Below are 12,619 nucleotides of genomic sequence, written 5' to 3'. Positions count from 1 at the left end.
AGAAGAGGTGTCTGCAAATCAGCTATCAGCTGAAATGCGGCTCCTCTTAAGTATCATATCTAGGACCCTCTTCCCCAAGACAGGCCGTTTTGATTTTGTATCTGAGAGGGACCTAGCCCTGATGTTCTACATTCTTCAAGATACTCCAATCAACTTTCCAAAACTCATCTATAAATACCTATGTGAGCCTCTAGACAAACCTAGGCTCAGTCTTCCCTATGGGATGTTGTATACCTTGATCTTGAGGGAGTTAGAGGTCCCCATTCCTGAGGGAGAACCCTCTCGCTCACTGCGATACACAGATCGCATGGGTGAGGGGACTCTGCACAGGATGGGATTCCATAAGGTTGAGGGAGTCTGGGTCCGGAAACCATCCACTTCCACACCTTCTGACCCTACTACTCGACACTCCCCCAGCCCTGATCATGACTCAGATTTTTCCACCTATCCCTCCACTTCAGCACCATCTACCTCAGCCGGATCCTCCACTGCACCACCTTCTCAGCCACTAGAGGTCCGGATATCTCCTGAGCAGCTCCGGGAGTTGCGGCAGGAGATCGTGAGGGAGCTACGGGACGACCTACTGAGGGAGCTCCGAGGTCCAGCGACTGCTCCCTCCACTGCGCTGGTTCCATCATTGGCGGCCGTGACCGAGATGACGGCTCATCTGAGGGAAAAAATTTACAATGTAAGAAACCTAATTCAAGCCCAATTTTCAAATATGAGCGATGTCACGAGTAATACAAGAAAGATGCGAGAAGACATCCGACAGGAGCTAGGCAGCCAAAATCAGGGTGCCGAACAGCTATCCAATGTACTGATCTTCAAGTTGGATACCCTCCAGGAGAATCTGATTGAGCTTACCTCGATCCAGAGTAGGGCCACCTCGGAGATCATAAAACAGCTAGGAAATATTTCAGAAGGGATCAGTTTGATTATGCAACACACTAGACTGAGCAAGGGAGCCACATCCTCCACCACGAAGAAATCCTAGTGTAGCGCGCTTTTTCTTCTTGATATGTACTTACTGCTATACATTTGATGTATCTACAATTGTACTTAAATTTACATCAATACAATGAGTAGACATTTCTCTTCCAAATTGTGCAAATTTGAACTATAATTGCTTTTATGATGTGCTATTCCTTTTTGCTATGATGACAAAAAGGGGGAGAAAATATATTGAATAGACATGTAAAGGGAATCAGTAAAAAGAAAACTTTTAAAACACAAAATAATTTGTTCTAAGTGGATTCGATACCTCGAGGCTCATTATCTCTCTGTTGGGGCTCCTAAAGAAGTAATCTCCAAAATCTATTCAAGGGATATTCGGAGATTAGTTGAATCATACTCAAGAACAAATTGGCAGATTTTTTCTCTAAAAACCAAAACTTTAAGTTCAAAAGCTTCAATACACTAAAAGAAAATTCAGAGAATCTAAACAAAGTTGAATGCATGTGTTGAGGGAGAGAATCTGAAATCTTAAGAAAGCAAACTCATTAAATATATATAAGCCAAACAATTGATTGCATGACATGAAGGCTTATATAATTCCAAATGAAAGGGGGAGCTTTAACTTCAGAATTTACTGTTTCACACCCTTCAGTTTTGGATAAATTAAATGACTAGACACTTGAATTCATCTCCTTTTTGGTTGAGCAATTCACTTTACAAATACTCAATATTTTGTCATCATCAAAAAGGGGGAGATTGTGGAGTGATTGATTATAACCCTATTTGATTTTGATGAGCTCAAAGCATTTGAGTATATCTTATGTTATACTAATGAATTCAATCTAGTGTTTCAGTCAAATACTTGTAAACTTATGGTTAAGTGTCTCAAGCTTTGGTTCAATACATTTTGGATAAGTAAGGAATTCAATTTGAACCAAAGTCTGAGCCTCGAGTCGACTCCGGAAGATTGCGAGTCGACTCCAAGCGTATCAGAAGCACTGGCATAAGCTCGAGTCGACTCCTGTACATTACGAGTCGACTCCGACTGAGAACAGATAGCCGGACAGAAAGATTCATCTCAGAACCTGTCAACGAGTCGACTCCTGAAGAATTCGAGTCGACTCCAATGCTTGCCGAGTCGACTCCAGGGTAGTACGAGTCGACTCCAGGGAGTAACAGACAGAAACACAGAGAAGCTATTTTGGACTCTGAGAGCCGAGTCGACTCCCGAAGAACTCGAGTCGACTCCGATGGTTGGCAGGTCGAAAGCATGAATATTGTCTTTTTGTATGGGACTAGATCTTCAATATTAAATGTCGCACTAATCCCGTAGTCATTAGGAAGATCCATAACATATGCGTTCGAACTGATTTTCTTTAAGATTTTAAACGGTTCCGCACTACAAGTTTGTAATTTCTTAAATGTTTTCGAAGAAAGTCGTTCAAGCCTAATTCTTATCATGACCTAATCTCTTTCACTTAACTCTTTATAACGTCTGTGTAAGTCAGCAAGGGATTTATATTTTAAGTTATTAAAGTGACTACAATTGTTGATTTCTTGATACAATGAATATGGATGTGATGCAATTGATCGTGCAGACTCAACAACTCTATACTGATGAGACATGAAAAACAGATCTATGAGTTGCCTAGGTTTGTAATCATGCACCACTTCGAATGAATTCATGCCTATGGACTTATTAACCGAACTATTATATGCAAACACAATTGTCGGAAATGTTAAATTCCAAGTCCTAATATATGCATTCGGTCTAAGCCTATAATGTGGAAGGTTGGGCAGAGATGCTCCGGGAACTAGATCAATTGCGCGTTGGATATCACGCATTGGAGAAAGTGCATCCGGAAGATCATCAGGGATTACATCATGAAACTCCTCTAGAAGGAAAACTACTACCGAGGAATGTTCAAGGTTGGACTCCGCATGGGTATCTTTAGCTACAAGTGCCAACTCAGGTGACTGGCTCTCAATAACTTTCACTACCTCTTCGATAGTAGTGATGTGAAGTGACTTGGTTGTACTTAGATCAATAGTCTCTATTTGAGAATCATTTTGGACAAAATCTAATTCTGTAGGTTCGTCTTCAAAGTCTTCTTCATAGTCTTCTATATTTGGTTCATAAACTTCTTCGACATATTCGATCTCTTCGCTCCTAACTTTTGGTTCGGTAATCAGGTAGGTCCTAATGGACCATTGGGATGCTATGTGGTCAAATTGTTGACACCTTGAGCATTGGGTTTGGTGCCCAAGAAAATGGGGAAGGATTACAGATGGTGCACCAAACTGATTTTATGTTGGGCTGCAATAGGGGTTGGCGGTGTAGGGGTCCTAGAATTTTGCATGAGCTCACGGATCTCTTGTTTGAATTCCTTATATCCAGCCCTCATGGCATCGATCTGTTCTATGAGAGACCTCAAAATGTCAGAATTCATGGTAGCTATAGGGATTTTAGGTTGATTGAGATAGTACTCCATATTACTATAGGTTGGCATGCAATGATGACACTGGGTGATGATGTGAAATGTAGTGTCACTAATGAAACCCTAATAAATATGATGCAGGACCAGATTTGATGCAGGACAACCTACTAATGCAATCTATTATGATTTCAGAGATCAGCAATTCTTCACAAGAATAACTTAAAGTTTAAATGTTGCTGATTTTTACTTCGATTATTCAGAATTAAGGATTAAGATTATTCAATTTAAGAAATTAGATTGCAAAGTAGTACAGTTGCTCTGATCCTAAAGTAATCTGATCGAATAATATTGAGAAACATCCTGTTACTAAGGTGCACTAATTTAATATCAAGATTTAATGGGTAATAGGGCAGATTCGGAAGTGAAAGGTTCAATGTTCTGAATTGTGATAGCAACATAAGTTTTCAAAATGTAGTTATCATATAAGAGAACTAGAACATAATTAAATAAACAAGCCCAAGAAAAGTGAAAATTCTATCACCTGTCGTGAAGTAGACGACCAGAGTCGTTCGCTTGTGGGCGATGATCAGGAGTGCGGTTGTAGCTGATGGACCCTTCAAAGAGCTCCAATTGGATTTGTGCACAGCAACTCATCGGGCTTGCTGTGAAAATGGGCCTGTCGAACCCAAAATAAAGAAGAACGGTTGTGGTGGGGCCGGATGGGCCTCATGGGTCTTCGGGCCCAACAAGACAGAGAAGGAAGAGGGGGGGCGTGAATATGGACTTGGGTGAGAATTTGGTGGGGTGTTGGGCTCGGGTGAGCTGCAACAGCCAAAGAAAAAAAAAGGATGAGGGGAGGCGGAAGGTGATGAGGGTTCGGGATGGGGATGGCCGACGGTGGAGCAGAGGCAGGGGGATGGATCTCGGCACGGAGAAGGAAGCATAGGGGTGGGCGGCTCTGTAGTTCGGTGGCGGCGTGCTCGGAGGAGAGCGGCAGCATGACCAGCGCGGCAGCTAGGAAGTGCCGGCAGTGGGGGAGACCGAGGTGGTGGTCCTCGAATGGCAGTGTTCTAAAGGGGAGATCACGGAGGAGGTGCTCGGGTGGCGACGGCGGCGAGGCGTGCGCAGGCGGTTCGGCTCGGCGAGGAGCTCAGGGCGGGGCGGCACCGACGGACACCTAGGCGGAGACGGGAGGCAGGAGGCGGCTCAAGCTTGGGCAGTGCGGCGGGAACCGAGCGGCGGAGTGGCGATGGTGCGACGGCGGTGGAGCGACGACGGCCACGGCTCGAGGAAGACGAAGAGGTAACCCTTTTTTTTTTACTTTTTTTTTAGACACGTGAGGTCACGTGCGTTCTTTACCTTGCATCCGGTCGGATTCGGGTTGTTGGGCGTGACCCGCTTCGATAACCCGTTAGTCCTCATTGTCAAGGCACAGGTTTTTTTTTTGGACCCGGGTTACTGGGTTGTGGGTTAACGGGTTGAGAACTTATCCATTACCCCGATTCCTTCTTCAACCTCCCGACGGATTCGGGAGGGCGTCGATCTTCGCGGCGGCGGCTGCGGGTCGGGGCGGGAATCACGATGGCGGCTCCGCGACCTGCGGCGGTGGCGAGATCACGGCCACGGCTTCGTGGCCTACGGTGAAGGTCGGCAGCGGTCCCCTCTATGGACCCGACGCTGACGGTTGGTGGCAGACGCGAGACACTCGGGGCGGTGGCGCTGTGGAGTGATTGATTATAACCCTATTTGATTTTGATGAGCTCAAAGCATTTGAGTATATCTTATGTTATACTAATGAATTCAATCTAGTGTTTCAGTCAAATACTTGTAAACTTATGGTTAAGTGTCTCAAGCTTTGGTTCAATACATTTTGGATAAGTAAGGAATTCAATTTGAACCAAAGTCTGAGTCTTGAGTCGACTCCGGGAGATTACGAGTCGACTCCAAGCGTATCAGAAGCACTGGCACAAGCTCGAGTCGACTCATGTACATTACGAGTCAACTCCGACTGAGAACAGACAGTCGGACAGAAAGATTCATCTCAGAACCTGTCAACGAGTCGACTCCTGAAGAATTCGAGTCGACTCCAATGCTTGCCGAGTCGACTCCAGGGTAGTACGAGTCGACTCCAGGGAGTAACAGACAGAAACACAGAGAAGCTATTTTGGACTCTGAGAGCCGAATCGACTCCCGAAGAACTCGAGTCGACTCCGATGGTTGGCAGGTCGACTCCTAAGGAAGCGAGAGTCGACTCCCAGAGAAAAGCAAGGCTAAAAGTCAGAGAGCCAATTTCGGACACTGAGAGCCGAGTTAACTCCCGCAAAGTTCGAGTCGACTCCAAGGCAGCGCAACCCAAAAGACAGAAAACCGTATTTTCGTCTCTGAGAGGCGAGTCGACTCCAAGACAGTTCGAGTCGACTCCAAGGCAGCGCAAGCCCAAAGACAGAAGACTCTATTTTTATCTCTAAGAGCCGAGTCGACTCCGAGACAGTTCGAGTCGACTCCGAGACGGCACAAGTCAACAGACAGAAGATCGGGATTTCGGGCTCTGAGTGCCGAGTCGACTCCCAGAATATCCGAGTCGACTCGAGTGAGCAAACTTGAAAGAAAGATCTTTGGATTCCTTAGAACGAGTCGTCTCCAAAAGTGTCGGGTCAGCTCCAGACATTGGGGAGTCGACTCCGAGTTCAGTCGAGTCGACTCCAAGTCAAGACAGCACTTTAATTCAAATCCAGAACAGTTGCCGAGCCGTCTCCAGAAAAATATGAGTCGACTCCTGCAACAGGCGAGTCGACTCCAGATCGCGCGAGTCGACTCCGATCCCAACGGAAACATTGTCAGGAGTTGCAGAATGTGCAGAACGGCTAGAAAGATGTGTCTAACGGCTATTTCTCTTGGGAAATGGCTTAAATAGCCTAAGTGAACAGTAATAGAGTAAGAAAGAGAGACTCCATTCAAAGCAAAAGTGATTTCCACCAACCAAGAGTTCTCTAGAGTGATTATACGAAAAAGAAGGAAGAAGTGCATTGAAGTCGACTCACCAACTCTCTTCCTCACATTCAAGGCTCTCCTCCAGACAGCAAGTCTACTTCAAATTCAAGAGGAGTCAAAGAGTTTGAAAAGCCCCTTCCTCCATCTCCAAAATCAGTTTGAGGGCTTCTTACTCTTCCTTGCTTAAATTGTTTTAAATACGCTTTTGAGAAGCTTTCTTTTTCTGTTTGTTTTCAAACCATTTGTTTCTTACTTGATTCAATCAGGGGATTGAATCAAGGGTGTTAAGGTTCGTTGGTGAGCCTAGGTTAAAACCAACGGTGTAAGGGTTTGATTGTGATCCCGAAAAAACAATCGGGTGGTTCTAGTCGGTGAGCCTATGAAAACCGACCGAGTTCGTTGTGATCTCGTAAAACAACAAGTTGGGTTGTGAGCTTGTAAAACAACCGGCTGTAATCCAAGGAATTATAGTGAATTCCCAAGTGAGGCTTGGGGAGTGGACGTAGGAGCAAGGGTTAGCTCCGAACCACTATAAAATTGCTTGTGTTTGTGATTGCTTCTTGTTCTCTTACTTTTTCTTCATCCACTGCATATAGCAACTAATTAATCCACTCGCAAAAGTTTTAATTAGTTACTCACAAAGCTTTTAATTGCAATAATTATTTTAAAACCCAATTCACCCCCCCTCTTGGGTTGTCTATCTGGGCAACAGGCGCTCTCATGGGGATGCGATGATCTCTGGTGGGGAGTCGATGGCGCTGCAAGGTGGGGCGGTAGTTGACGCAGACACGGCGATGGGCAGAAGGGTCTCTTCCGGCGGGGCCCTTCCTTTGTTCTCTGTGACAACCGAGAGGGAGGATGGGGACTTGACCTTACTTTGAGGTGGTGACCGCAGGTGGCCTGCGGCGGCGAGCGGGAGTGATGGTGGTCGCGGGTGTGACGGGCGATGGAGGATCCCACCGTAGAGGTTTCTTTTTTTTTCCATTCACTGGTGAAACCGAGAGAGAGAACCCCTTTCTTTTGAGTGAGAATCAAGGGAAAGAAAAGAATCTGGATCGTGGCTTTGGCAGCAGGGGCAAAGTCGAAGCTCTGATACCAAGCTGATGTAGTACAAGTGCTGGGGAAGAGGAGAAGGAGGAAGAACAAGAGAGGGAGAAGGAAGAAGAGGTTATAGAGACGCAGGAAGAAAAGAAGGGAAGGAGGAAGAAGAAGAAGAACAAGAGGGAGGCTAGAGTTTTTTCATTCAATCATCAGTTCCTTATACATGAGAGGGGTGGTCTTTATATAGACCTTACATATTGACCCAATTACATAGACCCAATTGACCAGTCTAATAACAAAATAACGAACCAAATTGACTTGACTAAAACAAAAACAAATAATGCAATAAAAGAAAATGACTCGAACTCAAATGGACCCAATCCGGGTCTGACTCAATCTGGAGGCTCAGGATCATCTAGACGAAGGGCTCTGATGTCCCCATCATATAGGATATACATTGTATACTTGCTTACTGAGTAAACATGAGTGCAAATCATTGTGGGAAATGCATTATTAATCAACACACTACCTTTCATGTATTACAACACTAATGACACCTCATTATCAAGTTCTTAATGTGGAATTTTACTTTATGAATAGATGGAACTTTATATTTATTCCTTGGTCTTTTTATCATATGGTAAATTGTTGATTAGCATAATATATAATAAACTGAACTTTATTATAAAACCAAATGTGATAACTTTATTACATAGTGTTTAATACATATTATTCATAAAATGAGCTAATGAGTCCCGTATGAGCCATATGATTCCTGAAAATCTCAAAAATAAGTCCTTTAGTTAGTGGATTTGTAATCATCAACTTTGTCTTAATATGTTCCACAAATATTGCGTCCTGCTTTACTCTCTCATGAAGAGCAAAGTAATTAATACCAATATGCTTGCAGATGCTTGTACTATTTTTTTTGCTGGAGAACCTTATTGTAGAATTATTATCACATTATGTCTTGAAGGGTCTGCTAATAGAGTCAATAATTCTAAGTCTGTGATAAAATTCCACAACCAAATGGCTTGTGAGAAAGTCTCATAATAGGCTACGTGCTCTGCTTCCACAGTAGGTATATATAGTGATAAGACTTTGTTTGCACTCATCTATGATATAACACCTGCAAGTAGAAAAAATACATCCGGTGGTAGGTTTTTTACTATCAGTGCATCCAACAAAGTTTGAATCTGAATAGCCAATAACTTCAAGATGATCAGACTGTCTGTATATGAGCATGTAGTCTTCTATGTCTTGTAGGTAACGCATAACTTTTCTTGCAGCTTTCCAACACTTCATTCTTAGATTATGTTGATAACGGCCAAGCATTGATATAGCAAAAGCAATGTCTCATTGTGCATAAATTGAGGCATAGTTCAAACTCCTAACACTAGATGCATAGGGTACAGATCTTATTTCTGCTCTCTCTCAATCCATATCTTGGACATTGCAATTTATTAAGTTTATTACCCTTTACAATAGGAGCAACCCCAGGAGAACATTCTTCCATCCCAAATTCTTTTAGTATTATAGAGATTTAACTCCTTTGCAATAGTCCAAGTAACCTTAAGGATCTATCTCTATGAATATGAATGCCAATAACATAAGCGACTTCATCCATATCTTTCATCTCAAAATTTTAGGATTGATACTGTTTGGTTTCTTAAGTAGACTAAGATCACTATTAGCTAACAAAATATCACCCACATATTGTACCAAAATTATGAATTTAATCCCATTGGACTTCAATCATATACATTGATCAATAATATTTTCTTCAAACCATATGTTCTTGTCTACTAATAATAAAACCCTTGAGTTGTTCTATGTAAAACCTCTTCCTCTAGATTACTATTGAAGAAGGCCATTCTCACATCCATCTGATGCAGGTCTAAATGAAACTGAGCCACCAAGGCCATGACAATCCTAAAAGAGTCTTTCGATGAAATTGGAGAATAGGTCTCTTTAACGTCAATGCCTTCCTTTTATATGAACCCCTCTCCACAAGTCTGACTTAATACCTTTCAACCTTACTATCAAGGTTCCTTTTGGTCTTATAGATTAATTTGCAACATACTGGTCACACCACTTCAAGTAGGCCAATTAAATCCCAAACATGGTTGTTATCCATAGAACTTAGCTCTTCATTCATGCCATCCAACTATTGTAAAGAGTTCTCATCTTTCATGGCTTGTAAGAATGTCTCAGGGTCATTATCCTTTTCACCCATATTAGTCAAGTATACCATAATCTAGAGGTATAACAGATTTTCTTATTCTTGTAGTCTTCAGAGAGCTGTCCCTTGATCTGCTTGTGGCGGTGGTTAGACAATTGCTTCATCAACAATAGAAACCTTATGGGTGAAACTTAATGAAGCGGTGTTCTCTTCTGAATATTATCTTGAGAAATAAACTTCAGTATGCTTTATAGGTGTAGATATTGTTTCGTGTATTTTCTTAAAAATGATGTCTTGAGGTTCTCCACTCCCACTTAAAATGTCATCCTCTACAATCTAGATTTATTAATTTCTACTATTTGTGGTGTCTGAGATGGACAATAGAATCTATATCCATTTCATCTACTAGGTATGGGGAAAACGGTCCACATACATCTATGTGAATGATTTCCAAAGTTCCTTCACTCCTTCTGGCACCTTTCCTAGATGTGTATGTTTGCTTCGCCTTTATGCAGTTAACATAGGTCACAAAATCAATGAAGTTTAATGAACTTAAGACCCCATCCCTCACTAACCTTTTAACCATTTCTTCGGAGATATTTCTCAATCATTGATCTATAATATATAGGAGTTTTCATTAATTTTATCTCTTTTATTGCCAATAGAAGAGTTTGCAAAAAAAAAGATTGCTCAAACAAATGACTCAAGCAAAGCTTGTAAAGTTCATCACACAGCAAACCAGAACCAACAACTATAGAGTCCTTTATTAAATCAAATAGGGAGTTTCCAAAAAAGATATGAAAACTAACTTTGTCCAAAGCAGGAACAGAAACTAAATTTTTGGAATAAGAAAGAATATGGATGGTCCATTCTAAATCTAAGACAAATACAGCATCCACAACTATCCTAACATCCAAATGCCTTGAGTTGTGAATGTGCTTGATTTCCAATGACAATAGATCATTCATTTTCAGTCAGAGGCCTACTTGATACAAAGCCATGAAAATTGTTGGCAATGTGTACAGATGTACCAGAGTTAATCCACTCGGTAGAATTTGGAATATTTGCTAAATTGGATTCAAAATATACATAAGAGTAAAAGGTACCTTTCTTTTGTAGTTATTTTTCATATTTTACACAATTTTTCTTTAGATGTTCCTTCTTTCTACAGAAGAAGTATTTGATAACCTTATTCATCTATTGCCACAACTAATGCTTTCTTCTCTTTTACTATGGGTGCACCTTTTCCTTTAACTACACTTCCACTAAGATGATGTGAAGTAAAATTCATCTTTTCTATCTTCCTCGCACTCAATCTCTCCTCCTCTTACACACACTTAGTCAATAATATTCATTAGCTGTCCAATCCTCATTATGTATATTATAGGAGAGCTTAAAGAGATTGTACTCAGATGGGAGAGAAGTGAGAATAAAATGGACCAAAAATGCATCTGATATGAAAATCTTAATATCATTTAACTATGCTATAATATCCTTCATTTGCATAATGTGCTTGCATATACCAATCTTGTTTGTATATCTTATGGAGACTAATCTCGTCATTAGGATGCTGGCCTTAGTCTTGTTAGAGCTTACAGATTGTTGCTCCACAGCCTCTAAGGAACATGTGCTTTATCATATGAAAGGCTTGATCTCCTGATGTGCCTTGCCATGTTGGATTTCATTAGGAGTAAACTAAGATGTTTGGAATGTTCCCTTTCTTCAAAAAAGCTCTCTATTTTGGTGAACTTTCATTCGTAAGCGGTGAAGATTCATCTACTCAAAATATCTAGTTCAGATTAGCATATCCTAATGTGAGTATTATTCTTTTTTTTCTACTATAAAAAAATTGATCCATTAAGAAAAGAAAATTTTTCTACTCTACTATTGATGATTGTGAGAATTAATGCTATAAATAATATATGCTTACATTATCATCAAATAATGAAACTAAATAACAATTAAACTCTATCTAAAGTGAATTATTTTTTTTTCTATTTAACTTTAGCGAGCAACCAGATGCATCATTATATCTTTTCTTTGGAAAAGTTTCATAACATGCTAGTGGCTATACCTGATTAGTGATATGTCATTATGACTAGTAAATCTAGCAAGACATACACATTAGGTACAAGCAAGTACTATCTTTGGATATAAAAGTGTCACTTGATCCAATGCACACTTCTGCTATCTCACCCATTTAAGCATCGAACATGAAGATGCTTCTTTAGGAACGACTCGACATTTTAGTAGCTTATACACAATTATGATACTATTAAAACTTTATTGGATCAATTATATTTATCTAAAATTATACATTATAGAAATTTCTAGATTTTCATGCCTGAGGTTGACTTTGCTGATTACTCTAATTAATCAAATAAAAAACTTTCAATTCTTTATAAATAGTATTAATCAACTTTACATGCAAAACATGGCATGAGTGTATAAATAATCGATCATTAAGAACATGATACCCGGCTCACAATACTTTATTTGCACATAAACAAATAAACAACATATTATTATTCAATCCAAATATGAGAGTACTAGAAAATTTGCAATGGCAAATTTAAGGATTTTAGGCAATAAAATGATATTGTATGCACTATAACATAATTATCGGAGGACCATTATATAATAAAACCCCCTTAGGGGGCAAAATAATTATCTAGAGACTTTATATAATAAAGTTTTATTACAGGGACCAAATTACAATTTATTAAGACCTTTTATGTCATAAAAGAATTATTCAGCGGCCATCGACATGAAATCTCATCCGGACCGCCGGTTTTCAAGTGATTAAAGAAAGAAACGAAAGGGTTTTCCGTCGATCAGCGTTGGTGGGTTCCTCCCGGCCTATGCAACCGGCTAGCCGCCGGGGTCCTGATCAGCGAGGCACCGCCTACTATGTCACTGGAGGAGGAGGTGCGGCGGTTGGCTGCCGGGAGAAAAAGCTATGCTATCTCACCGGAGGGAAAGAAGGAAGGGCCGACTGGCATGACAGATCGGA

The sequence above is a fragment of the Phoenix dactylifera genome, chromosome 15 (genome assembly GCF_009389715.1).
Source record: "Phoenix dactylifera cultivar Barhee BC4 chromosome 15, palm_55x_up_171113_PBpolish2nd_filt_p, whole genome shotgun sequence".
NCBI lineage: Eukaryota > Viridiplantae > Streptophyta > Magnoliopsida > Arecales > Arecaceae > Phoenix > Phoenix dactylifera.
Note: the sequence above shows the minus strand (reverse complement) of the source record.